Consider the following 12,596-nt stretch of genomic DNA (forward strand, 5'->3'; position numbering starts at 1 on the left):
GGCATCGCTGTGCCACTAGTGCAGCAGTGGTCTAAGGCAGTGCTAACTGTGCCACTAGTGGAGCAGTGGTCTAAGGCAGTGCTAGCTGTGCCACTAGAGGAGCAGGGGTCTAAGGCAGTGCTGTGCCACTAGAGGAGCAGGGGTCTAAGGCATCGCTGTGCCACTAGAGGAGCAGTGGTCTAAGGCAGCGCTGTGCCACTAGAGGAGCAGTGGTCTAAGGCAGCGCTGTGCCACTAGAGGAGCAGTGGTCTAAGGCAGTGCTGTGCCACTAGAGGAGCAGTGGTCTAAGGCAGTGCTGTGCCATTAGAGGAGCAGTGGTCTAAGGCAGTGCTGTGCCACTAGAGGAGCAGTGGTCTAAGGCAGTGCTAGCTGTGCCACTAGAGGAGCAGGGGTCTAAGGCAGTGCTGTGCCACTAGAGGAGCAGTGGTCTAAGGCAGTGCTGTGCCACTAGAGGAGCAGTGGTCTAAGGCAGTGCTGTGCCACTAGAGGAGCAGTGGTCTAAGGCAGTGCTGTGCCACTAGAGGAGCAGTGGTCTAAGGCAGTGCTGTGCCACTAGAGGAGCAGTGGTCTAAGGCAGTGCTGTGCCACTAGAGGAGCAGTGGTCTAAGGCAGTGCTGTGCCACTAGAGGAGCAGTGGCAAGGCAGTGCTGTGCCACTAAGGCTGCAGTGCTGTGCCACTAGTGGAGCAGTGGTCTAAGGCAGTGCTGTGCCACTAGAGGAGCAGTGGTCTAAGGCAGTGCTGTGCCACTAGAGGAGCAGGGGTCTAAGGCAGTGCTGTGCCACTAGAGGAGCAGTGGTCTGCGCTAGCTGTGCCACTAGAGGGCAGTGGTCTAAGGCAGTGCTAGCTGTGCCACTAGAGGAGCAGTGGTCTAAGGCAGTGCTAGCTGTGCCACTAGAGGAGCAGGGGTCTAAGGCAGTGCTGTGCCACTAGAGGAGCAGGGTCTAAGGGCAGTGGTCTAAGGCAGTGCTGTGCCACTAGAGGAGCAGTGGTCTAAGGCAGTGCTGTGCCACTAGAGGAGCAGTGGTCTAAGGCAGTGCTGTGCCACTAGAGGAGCAGTGGTCTAAGGTCAGTGCTGTGCCACTAGAGGAGCAGGGGTCTAAGGCAGTGCTGTGCCACTAGAGGAGCAGGGGTCTAAGGCAGTGCTGTGCCACTAGAGGAGCAGTGGTCTAAGGCAGTGCTGTGCCACTAGAGGAGCAGGGGTCTAAGGCAGTGCTGTGCCACTAGAGGAGCAGGGGTCTAAGGCAGTGCTGTGCCACTAGAGGAGCAGGGGTCTAAGGCAGTGCTGTGCCACTAGAGGAGCAGTGGTCTAAGGCAGTGCTGTGCCACTAGAGGAGCAGTGGTCTAAGGCAGTGCTGTGCCACTAGAGGAGCAGTGGTCTAAGGCAGTGCTGTGCCACTAGAGGAGCAGTGGTCTAAGGCAGTGCTGTGCCACTAGAGGAGCAGTGGTCTAAGGCAGTGCTGTGCCACTAGAGGAGCAGTGGTCTAAGGCAGTGCTGTGCCACTAGAGGAGCAGTGGTCTAAGGCAGTGCTGTGCCACTAGAGGAGCAGGGGTCTAAGGCAGTGCTGTGCCACTAGAGGAGCAGTGGTCTAATGCAATGCAGTGCTGTGCCACTAGAGGAGCAGTGGTCTAAGGCAGTGCTGTGCCACTAGAGGAGCAGTGGTCTAAGGCAGTGCTGTGCCATTAGAGGAGCAGTGGTCTAAGGCAGTGCTGTGCCACTAGAGGAGCAGTGGTCTAAGGCAGTGCTGTGCCATTAGAGGAGCAGTGGTCTAAGGCAGTGCTGTGCCACTAGAGGAGCAGTGGTCTAAGGCAGTGCTGTGCCACTAGTGGAGCAGTGGTCTAAGGCAGTGCTGTGCCACTAGAGGAGCAGTGGTCTAAGGCAGTGCTGTGCCACTAGAGGAGCAGGGGTCTAAGGCAGTGCTGTGCCACTAGAGGAGCAGGGGTCTAAGGCAGTGGTCTAAGGCAGTAGCTGTGCCACTAGAGGAGCAGTGGTCTAAGGCAGTGCTAGCTGTGCCACTAGAGGAGCAGTGGTCTAAGGCAGTGCTAGCTGTGCCACTAGAGGAGCAGGGGTCTAAGGCAGTGCTGTGCCACTAGAGGGCAGTGGTCTAAGGGTGCTGTGCCACTAGAGGAGCAGTGGTCTAAGGCAGTGCTGTGCCACTAGAGGAGCAGTGGTCTAAGGCAGTGCTGTGCCACTAGAGGAGCAGTGGTCTAAGGCAGTGCTGTGCCACTAGAGGAGCAGGGTCTAAGGCAGTGCTGTGCCACTAGAGGAGCAGTGGTCTAAGGCAGTGCTGTGCCACTAGAGGAGCAGTGGTCTAAGGCAGTGCTGTGCCACTAGAGGAGCAGTGGTCTAAGGCAGTGCTGTGCCACTAGAGGAGCAGGGGTCTAAGGCAGTGCTGTGCCACTAGAGGAGCAGTGGTCTAAGGCAGTGCTGTGCCACTAGAGGAGCAGGGGTCTAAGGCAGTGCTGTGCCACTAGAGGAGCAGTGGTCTAAGGCAGTGCTGTTCCACTAGAGAAGCAGTGATCTAAGGCAGTGCTGTGCCACTAGAGGAGCAGTGGTCTAAGGCAGTGCTGTGCCACTAGAGGAGCAGTGGTCTAAGGCAGTGCTGTGCCACTAGAGGAGCAGTGGTCTAAGGCAGTGCTGTGCCACTAGAGGAGCAGTGGTCTAAGGCAGTGCTGTGCCACTAGAGGAGCAGTGGTCTAAGGCAGTGCTGTGCCACTAGAGGAGCAGTGGTCTAAGGCAGTGCTGTGCCACTAGAGGAGCAGTGGTCTAATGCAATGCAGTGCTGTGCCACTAGAGGAGCAGTGGTCTAAGGCAGTGCTAGCTGTGCCACTAGAGGAGCAGGGGTCTAAGGCAGTGCTGTGCCACTAGAGGAGCAGTGGTCTAAGGCAGCGCTGTGCCACTAGAGGAGCAGTGGTCTAAGGCAGTGCTGTGCCACTAGAGGAGCAGTGGTCTAAGGCAGTGCTGTGCCATTAGAGGAGCAGTGGTCTAAGGCAGTGCTGTGCCACTAGAGGAGCAGTGGTCTAAGGCAGTGCTGTGCCATTAGAGGAGCAGTGGTCTAAGGCAGTGCTGTGCCACTAGAGGAGCAGGGGTCTAAGGCAGTGCTGTGCCACTAGTGGAGCAGTGGTCTAAGGCAGTGCTGTGCCACTAGAGGAGCAGTGGTCTAAGGCAGTGCTGTGCCACTAGAGGAGCAGGGGTCTAAGGCAGTGCTGTGCCACTAGAGGAGCAGGGGTCTAAGGCAGCGCTAGCTGTGCCACTAGAGGGGCAGTGGTCTAAGGCAGTGCTAGCTGTGCCACTAGAGGAGCAGTGGTCTAAGGCAGTGCTAGCTGTGCCACTAGAGGAGCAGGGGTCTAAGGCAGTGCTGTGCCACTAGAGGAGCAGGGGTCTAAGGCATCGCTGTGCCACTAGAGGAGCAGTGGTCTAAGGCAGTGCTGTGCCACTAGAGGAGCAGTGGTCTAAGGCAGTGCTGTGCCACTAGAGGAGCAGTGGTCTAAGGCAGTGCTGTGCCACTAGAGGAGCAGTGGTCTAAGGCAGTGCTGTGCCACTAGAGGAGCAGTGGTCTAAGGCAGTGCTGTGCCACTAGAGGAGCAGTGGTCTAAGGCAGTGCTGTGCCACTAGAGGAGCAGGGGTCTAAGGCAGTGCTGTGCCACTAGAGGAGCAGTGGTCTAAGGCAGTGCTGTGCCACTAGAGGAGCAGGGTCTAAGGCAGTGCTGTGCCACTAGAGGAGCAGTGGTCTAAGGCAGTGCTGTGCCACTAGAGGAGCAGTGGTCTAAGGCAGTGCTGTGCCACTAGAGGAGCAGGGGTCTAAGGCAGTGCTGTGCCACTAGAGGAGCAGGGGTCTAAGGCAGTGCTGTGCCACTAGAGGAGCAGGGGTCTAAGGCAGTGCTGTGCCACTAGAGGAGCAGGGGTCTAAGGCAGTGCTGTGCCACTAGAGGAGCAGTGGTCTAAGGCAGTGCTGTGCCACTAGAGGAGCAGTGGTCTAAGGCAGTGCTGTGCCACTAGAGGAGCAGTGGTCTAAGGCAGTGCTGTGCCACTAGAGGAGCAGGGGTCTAAGGCAGTGCTGTGCCACTAGAGGAGCAGGGGTCTAAGGCAGTGCTGTGCCACTAGGAGCAGGGGTCTAAGGCAGTGGTCTAAGGCAGTGCTGTGCCACTAGAGGCAGTGGTCAGGCAGTGCTGGCCACTAGAGGAGCAGTGGTCTAAGGCAGTGCTGTGCCACTAGAGGGCAGGGTCTAAGGCAGTGCTGTGCCACTAGAGGAGCAGTGGTCTAAGGCAGTGCTGTGCCACTAGAGGAGCAGTGGTCTAAGGCAGTGCTGTGCCACTAGAGGAGCAGGGTCTAAGGCAGTGCTGTGCCACTAGAGGAGCAGGGTCTAAGGCAGTGCTGTGCCACTAGAGGAGCAGGGGTCTAAGGCAGTGCTGTGCCACTAGAGGAGCAGGGTCTAAGGCAGTGCTGTGCCACTAGAGGAGCAGTGGTCTAAGGCAGTGCTGTGCCACTAGAGGAGCAGGGGTCTAAGGCAGTGGTCTAAGGCAGGGTCTAAGGCAGTGCTGTGCCACTAGAGGAGCAGGGTCTAAGGCAGTGCTGTGCCACTAGAGGAGCAGGGGTCTAAGGCAGTGCTGTGCCACTAGAGGAGCAGGGGTCTAAGGCAGTGCTGTGCCACTAGAGGAGCAGTGGTCTAAGGCAGTGCTGTGCCACTAGAGGAGCAGTGGTCTAAGGCAGTGCTGTGCCACTAGAGGAGCAGGGGTCTAAGGCAGTGCTGTGCCACTAGAGGAGCAGGGGTCTAAGGCAGTGCTGTGCCACTAGAGGAGCAGGGGTCTAAGGCAGTGCTGTGCCACTAGAGGAGCAGGGGTCTAAGGCAGTGCTGTGCCACTAGAGGAGCAGTGGTCTAAGGCAGTGCTGTGCCACTAGAGGAGCAGTGGTCTAAGGCAGTGCTGTGCCACTAGAGGAGCAGGGTCTAAGCAGTGCTGTCTAAGGCAGTGTCTAAGGCAGTGCTGCTGTGCCACTAGAGGAGCAGTGGTCTAAGGCAGTGCTGTGCCACTAGAGGAGCAGTGGTCTAAGGCAGTGCTGTGCCACTAGAGGAGCAGTGGTCTAAGGCAGTGCTGTGCCACTAGAGGAGCAGTGGTCTAAGGCAGTGCTGTCTAGAGGGCAGTGGTCTAAGGCAGTGCTGTGCCACTAGAGGAGCAGTGGTCTAAGGCAGTGCTGTGCCACTAGAGGAGCAGTGGTCTAAGGCAGTGCTGTGCCACTAGAGGAGCAGTGGTCTAAGGCAGTGCTGTGCCACTAGAGGAGCAGTGGTCTAAGGCAGTGCTGTGCCACTAGAGGAGCAGTGGTCTAAGGCAGTGCTGTGCCACTAGAGGAGCAGGGGTCTAAGGCAGTGCTGTGCCACTAGAGGAGCAGGGGGGTCTAAGGCAGTGCTGTGCCACTAGAGGGCAGTGGTCTAAGGCAGTGCTAGCTGTGCCACTAGAGGAGCAGTGGTCTAAGGCAGTGCTGTGCCACTAGAGGAGCAGTGGTCTAAGGCAGTGCTGTGCCACTAGAGGAGCAGTGGTCTAAGGCAGTGCTGTGCCACTAGAGGAGCAGTGGTCTAAGGCAGTGCTGTGCCACTAGAGGAGCAGTGGTCTAAGGCAGTGCTGTGCCACTAGAGGAGCAGTGGTCTAAGGCAGTGCTGTGCCACTAGAGGAGCAGTGGTCTAAGGCAGTGCTGTGCCACTAGAGGAGCAGTGGTCTAAGGCAGTGCTGTGCCACTAGAGGAGCAGGGGTCTAAGGCAGTGCTGTGCCACTAGAGGAGCAGTGGTCTAAGGCAGTGCTGTGCCACTAGGCAGTGCTGTGCCACTAGAGGAGCAGTGGCCACTAAGGCAGGCAGTGCTGTGCCACTAGAGGAGCAGTGGTCTAAGGCAGTGCTGTGCCACTAGAGGAGCAGGGTCTAAGGCAGTGCTGTGCCACTAGAGGAGCAGTGGTCTAAGGGTGCTGTGCCACTAGAGGCAGTGGTCTAAGGCAGTGCTGTGCCACTAGAGGAGCAGTGGTCTAAGGCAGTGCTGTGCCACTAGAGGAGCAGTGGTCTAAGGCAGTGCTGTGCCACTAGAGGAGCAGTGGTCTAAGGCAGTGCTGTGCCACTAGAGGAGCAGGAGCAGGGTCTAAGGCAGTGCTGTGCCACTAGAGGAGCAGTGGTCTAAGGCAGTGCTGTGCCACTAGAGGAGCAGTGGTCTAAGGCAGTGCTGTGCCACTAGAGGAGCAGTGGTCTAAGGCAGTGCTGTGCCACTAGAGGAGCAGGGGTCTAAGGCAGTGCTGTGCCACTAGAGGAGCAGTGGTCTAAGGCAGTGCTGGGTCTAAGGCAGTGCTGTGCCACTAGAGGAGCAGGGGTCTAAGGCAGTGCTGTGCCACTAGAGGGCAGTGGTCTAAGGCAGTGCTGTGCCACTAGAGGAGCAGTGGTCTAAGGCAGTGCTGTGCCACTAGAGGAGCAGTGGTCTAAGGCAGTGCTGTGCCACTAGAGGAGCAGTGGTCTAAGGCAGTGCTGTGCCACTAGAGGAGCAGTGGTCTAAGGCAGTGCTGTGCCACTAGAGGAGCAGTGGTCTAAGGCAGTGCTGTGCCACTAGAGGAGCAGTGGTCTAAGGCAGTGCTGTGCCACTAGAGGAGCAGTGGTCTAAGGCAGTGCTGTGCCACTAGAGGAGCAGTGGTCTAAGGCAGTGCTGTGCAGGGGTCACTGCTGTGCCACTAGAGGAGCAGTGGTCTAAGGCAGTGCTGTGCCACTAGAGGAGCAGTGGTCTAAGGCAGTGCTGTGCCACTAGAGGAGCAGTGGTCTAAGGCAGTGCTGTGCCACTAGAGGAGCAGGGGTCTAAGGTCTAAGGCAGTGCTGTGCCACTAGAGGAGCAGTGGTCTGCTGTCTAAGGCAGTGCCACTAGAGGAGCAGGGGTCTAAGGCAGTGCTGTGCCACTAGAGGAGCAGGGGTCTAAGGCAGTGCTGTGCCACTAGAGGAGCAGTGGTCTAAGGCAGTGCTGTGCCACTAGAGGAGCAGGGGTCTAAGGCAGTGCTGTGCCACTAGAGGAGCAGTGGTCTAAGGCAGTGGTGCCACTAAGGCAGTGTCTAAGGCAGTGCTGTGCCACTAGAGGAGCAGTGGTCTAAGGCAGTGCTGTGCCACTAGAGGAGCAGTGGTCTAAGGCAGTGCTGTGCCACTAGAGGAGCAGTGGTCTAAGGCAGTGCTGTGCCACTAGAGGAGCAGTGGTCTAAGGCAGTGCTGTGCCACTAGAGGAGCAGTGGTCTAAGGCAGTGCTGTGCCACTAGAGGAGCAGGGTCTAAGGCAGTGCTGTGCCACTAGAGGAGCAGTGGTCTAAGGCAGTGCTGTGCCACTAGAGGAGCAGTGGTCTAAGGCAGTGCTGTGCCACTAGAGGAGCAGTGGTCTAAGGCAGTGCTGTGCCACTAGAGGAGCAGGGGTCTAAGGCAGTGCTGTGCCACTAGAGGAGCAGTGGTCTAAGGCAGTGCTGTGCCACTAGAGGAGCAGGGTCTAAGGCAGTGCTGTGCCACTAGAGGAGCAGTGGTCTAAGGCAGTGCTGTGCCACTAGAGGAGCAGTGGTCTAAGGCAGTGCTGTGCCACTAGAGGAGCAGTGGTCTAAGGCAGTGCTGTGCCACTAGAGGAGCAGTGCTGTGGTCTAGAGGCAGTGCTGTGCCACTAGAGGAGCAGTGGTCTAAGGCAGTGCTGTGCCACTAAGGAGCAGTGGTCTAAGGCAGTGCTGTGCCACTAGAGGAGCAGGGTCTAAGGCAGTGCTGTGCCACTAGAGGAGCAGGGGTCTAAGGCAGTGCTGTGCCACTAGAGGAGCAGGGGTCTAAGGCAGTGCTGTGCCACTAGAGGAGCAGTGGTCTAAGGCAGGGGTCTAAGGCAGTGCTGTGCCACTAGAGGAGCAGGGTCTAAGGCAGTGCTGTGCCACTAGAGGGCAGTGGCTGCTGTGCCACTAGAGGAGCAGTGGTCTAAGGCAGTGCTAGCTGTGCCACTAGAGGAGCAGGGGTCTAAGGCAGTGCTGTGCCACTAGAGGAGCAGGGGTGCCACTAAGGCAGTGCTGTGCCACTAGAGGAGCAGTGGTCTAAGGCAGTGCTGTGCCACTAGAGGAGCAGTGGTCTAAGGCAGTGCTGTGCCACTAGAGGAGCAGTGGTCTAAGGCAGTGCTGTGCCACTAGAGGAGCAGGGTCTAAGGCAGTGCTGTGCCACTAGAGGAGCAGGGGTCTAAGGCAGTGCTGTGCCACTAGAGGAGCAGTGGTCTAAGGCAGTGCTGTGCCACTAGAGGAGCAGTGGTCTAAGGCAGTGCTGTGCCACTAGAGGAGCAGGGGTCTAAGGCAGTGCTGTGCCACTAGAGGAGCAGGGGTCTAAGGCAGTGCTGTGCCACTAGAGGAGCAGGGTCTAAGGCAGTGCTGTGCCACTAGAGGAGCAGTGGTCTAAGGCAGTGCTGTGCCACTAGAGGAGAGCAGGCAGTGCTGTGCCACTAGAGGAGCAGTGGTCTAAGGCAGTGCTGTGCCACTAGAGGAGCAGTGGTCTAAGGCAGTGCTGTGCCACTAGAGGAGCAGTGGTCTAAGGCAGTGCTGTGCCACTAGAGGAGCAGTGGTCTAAGGCAGTGCTGTGCCACTAGAGGGCAGCAGTGGTGCCACTAAGGCAGTGCTGTGCCACTAGAGGAGCAGTGGTCTAAGGCAGTGCTGTGCCACTAGAGGAGCAGTGGTCTAAGGCAGTGCTGTGCCACACAAGGCAGTGCTGTGAGAGGAGCAGTGGTCTAAGGCAGTGCTGTGCCATTAGAGGAGCAGTGGTCTAAGGCAGTGCTGTGCCACTAGAGGAGCAGTGGTCTAAGGCAGTGCTGTGCCACTAAGTGGTCTAAGGCAGTGCTGTGCCACTAGAGGAGCAGTGGTCTAAGGCAGTGCTGTGCCACTAGAGGAGCAGGGTCTAAGGCAGTGCTGTGCCACTAGAGGAGCAGTGGTCTAAGGAGCAGCTGGTCTAAGGCAGTGCTGTGCCACTAGAGGAGCAGTGGTCTAAGGCAGTGCTGTGCCACTAGAGGAGCAGGGTCTAAGGCAGTGCTGTGCCACTAGAGGAGCAGGGGTCTAAGGCAGTGCTGTGCCACTAGAGGAGCAGTGGTCTAAGGCAGTGCTGTGCCACTAGAGGAGCAGGGGTCTAAGGCAGTGCTGTGCCACTAGAGGAGCAGGGGTCTAAGGCAGTGCTGTGCCACTAGAGGAGCAGGGTCTAAGGCAGTGCTGTGCCACTAGAGGAGCAGTGGTCTAAGGCAGTGCTGTGCCACTGTGCAGTGCACTAGAGGAGCAGGGGTCTAAGGCAGTGCTGTGCCACTAGAGGAGCAGTGGTCTAAGGCAGTGCTGTGCCACTAGAGGAGCAGTGGTCTAAGGCAGTGCTGTGCCACCACTAGTGCTGTGAGGAGCAGTGGTCTAAGGCAGTGCTGTGCCACTAGAGGAGCAGTGGTCTAAGGCAGTGCTGTGCCACTAGAGGAGCAGTGGTCTAAGGCAGTGCTGTGCCACTAGAGGGCAGTGGTCTAGGAGCAGTGGTCTAAGGCAGTGCTGTGCCACTAGAGGAGCAGGTGGTCTAAGGCAGTGCTGTGCCACTAGAGGAGCAGTGGTCTAAGGCAGTGCTGTGCCACTAGAGGAGCAGTGGTCTAAGGCAGTGCTGTGCCACTAGAGGAGCAGTGGTCTAAGGCAGTGCTGTGCCACTAGAGGAGCAGTGGTCTAAGGCAGTGCTGTGCCACTAGAGGAGCAGGGGTCTAAGGCAGTGCTGTGCCACTAGAGGAGCAGGGGTCTAAGGCAGCGCAGGGGTCTAAGGCTGTGCCACTAGAGGGCAGTGGTGGTCTGCCACTAGAGGCAGTGGTCTAAGGCAGTGCTGTGCCACTAGAGGAGCAGGGTCTAGCTGTGCCAAGGCAGGGGTCTAAGGCAGTGCTGTGCCACTAGAGGAGCAGGGGTCTAAGGCAGTGCTGTGCCACTAGAGGAGCAGGGTCTAAGGCAGTGCTGTGCCACTAGATCGCTGTGCCACTAGAGGAGCAGTGGTCTAAGGCAGTGCTGTGCCACTAGAGGAGCAGTGGTCTAAGGCAGTGCTGTGCCACTAGAGGAGCAGTGGTCTAAGGCAGTGCTGTGCCACTAGAGGAGCAGGGGTCTAAGGCAGTGCTGTGCCACTAGAGGAGCAGGGGTCTAAGGCAGTGCTGTGCCACTAGAGGAGCAGGGGTCTAAGGCAGTGCTGTGCCACTAGAGGAGCAGTGGTCTAAGGCAGTGCTGTGCCACTAGAGGAGCAGGGGTCTAAGGCAGTGCTGTGCCACTAGAGGAGCAGGGTCTAAGGCAGTGCTGTGCCACTAGAGGAGCAGGGGTCTAAGGCAGTGCTGTGCCACTAGAGGAGCAGTGGTCTAAGGCAGTGCTGTGCCACTAGAGGAGCAGTGGTCTAAGGCAGTGCTGTGCCACTAGAGGAGCAGTGGTCTAAGGCAGTGCTGTGCCACTAGAGGAGCAGTGGTCTAAGGCAGTGCTGTGCCACTAGAGGAGCAGTGGTCTAAGGCAGTGCTGTGCCACTAGAGGAGCAGTGGTCTAAGGCAGTGCTGTGCCACTAGAGGAGCAGTGGTCTAAGGCAGTGTGCTGTGCCACTAGAGGAGCAGGGGTCTAAGGCAGTGCTGTGCCACTAGAGGAGCAGTGGTGCCAGGCAGTGCTGTGCCACTAGAGGAGCAGTGGTCTAAGGCAGTGCTGTGCCACTAGAGGAGCAGTGGTCTAAGGCAGTGGTCTAAGGCTGTGCCACTAGAGGAGCAGTGGTCTAAGGCAGTGCTGTGCCACTAGAGGAGCAGTGGTCTAAGGCAGTGCTGTGCCACTAGAGGAGCAGTGGAGGCAGTGCTGTGCCACTAGAGGAGCAGTGGTCTAAGGCAGTGCTGTGCCACTAGAGGAGCAGGGGTCTAAGGCAGTGCTGTGCCACTAGAGGAGCAGGGGTCTAAGGCAGTGCTGTGCCACTAGAGGAGCAGGGGTCTAAGGCAGTGCTGTGCCACTAGAGGAGTGGTCAGTGGTCTAAGGCAGTGCTGTGCCACTAGAGGAGCAGTGGTCTAAGGCAGTGCTGTGCCACTAGAGGAGCAGTGGTCTAAGGCAGTGCTGTGCCACTAGAGGAGCAGTGGTCTAAGGCAGTGCTGTGCCACTAGAGGAGCAGTGGTCTAAGGCAGTGCTGTGCCACTAGAGGAGCAGTGGTCTAAGGCAGTGCTGTGCCACTAGAGGAGCAGTGGTCTAAGGCAGTGCTGTGCCACTAGAGGAGCAGTGGTCTAACTAGAGGAGGCAATGCAGTGCTGTGCCACTAGAGGAGCAGTGGTCTAAGGCAGTGCTGTGCCACTAGAGGAGCAGTGGTCTAAGGCAGTGCTGTGCCACTAGAGGAGCAGTGGTCTAAGGCAGTGCTGTGCCACTAGAGGAGCAGTGGTCTAAGGCAGTGCTGTGCCACTAGAGGAGCAGTGGTCTAAGGCAGTGCTGTGCCACTAGAGGAGCAGTGGTCTAAGGCAGTGCTGTGCCACTAGAGGAGCAGTGGTCTAAGGCAGTGCTGTGCTGCTGTGCCACTAGAGGAGCAGGGGTCTAAGGCAGTGCTGTGCCACTAGAGGAGCAGGGGAGGAGTGCTGTGCCACTAGAGGAGCAGGGGTCTAAGGCAGTGCTGTGCCACTAGAGGAGCAGTGGTCTAAGGCAGTGCTGTGCCACTAGAGGAGCAGTGGTCTAAGGCAGTGCTGTGCCACTAGAGGAGCAGTGGTCTAAGGCAGTGCTGTGCCACTAGAGGAGCAGTGGTCTAAGGCAGTGCTGTGCCACTAGAGGAGCAGGGGTCTAAGGCAGTGCTGTGCCACTAGAGGAGCAGTGGTCTAAGGCAGTGCTGTGCCACTAGAGGAGCAGTGGTCTAAGGCAGTGCTGTGCCACTAGAGGAGCAGGGGTCTAAGGCAGTGCTGTGCCACTAGAGGAGCAGGGGTCTAAGGCAGTGCTGTGCCACTAGAGGAGCAGGGGTCTAAGGCAGTGCTGTGCCACTAGAGGAGCAGGGGTCAGTGGTGCTGTGCCACTAGAGGAGCAGTGCTAAGGCAGTGCTGTGCCACTAGAGGAGCAGGGGTCTAAGGCAGTGCTGTGCCACTAGAGGAGCAGTGGTCTAAGGCAGTGCTGTGCCACTAGAGGAGCAGTGGTCTAAGGCAGTGCTGTGCCACTAGAGGAGCAGTGGTCTAAGGCAGTGCTGGCAGTGCAGTGCTGTGCCACTAGAGGAGCAGTGGTCTAAGGCAGTGCTGTGCCACTAGAGGAGCAGTGGTCTAAGGCAGTGCTGTGCCACTAGAGGAGCAGTGGTCTAAGGCAGTGCTGTGCCACTAGAGGAGCAGTGGTCTAAGGCAGTGCTGTGCCACTAGAGGAGCAGTGGTCTAAGGCAGTGCTGTGCCACTAGAGGAGCAGTGGTCTAAGGCAGTGCTGTGCCACTAGAGGAGCAGTGGTCTAAGGCAGTGCTGTGCCAGGAGCAGTGGTCTAAGTGCTGGCCACTAGAGGAGCAGTGGTCTAAGGCAGTGCTGTGCCACTAGAGGAGCAGTGGTCTAAGGCAGTGCTGTGCCACTAGAGGAGCAGTGGTCTAAGGCAGTGCTGTGCCACTAGAGGAGCAGGGGTCTAAGGCAGTGCTGTGC

At 58.0% G+C, this 12,596-nt stretch overlaps 1 protein-coding gene across 3 annotated transcripts in view; it reads left to right on the forward strand.

The window, feature by feature from the left end:
- Window positions 1-12,596, forward strand: part of tgfbrap1 (transforming growth factor, beta receptor associated protein 1) — a 33,466-nt gene that overhangs the window by 6,159 nt on the left and 14,711 nt on the right. The window lies entirely within an intron of this gene.

Source organism: Oncorhynchus nerka, linkage group LG2, assembly GCF_034236695.1.
Source record: "Oncorhynchus nerka isolate Pitt River linkage group LG2, Oner_Uvic_2.0, whole genome shotgun sequence".
Taxonomy (NCBI): Eukaryota; Metazoa; Chordata; class Actinopteri; order Salmoniformes; family Salmonidae; genus Oncorhynchus; species Oncorhynchus nerka.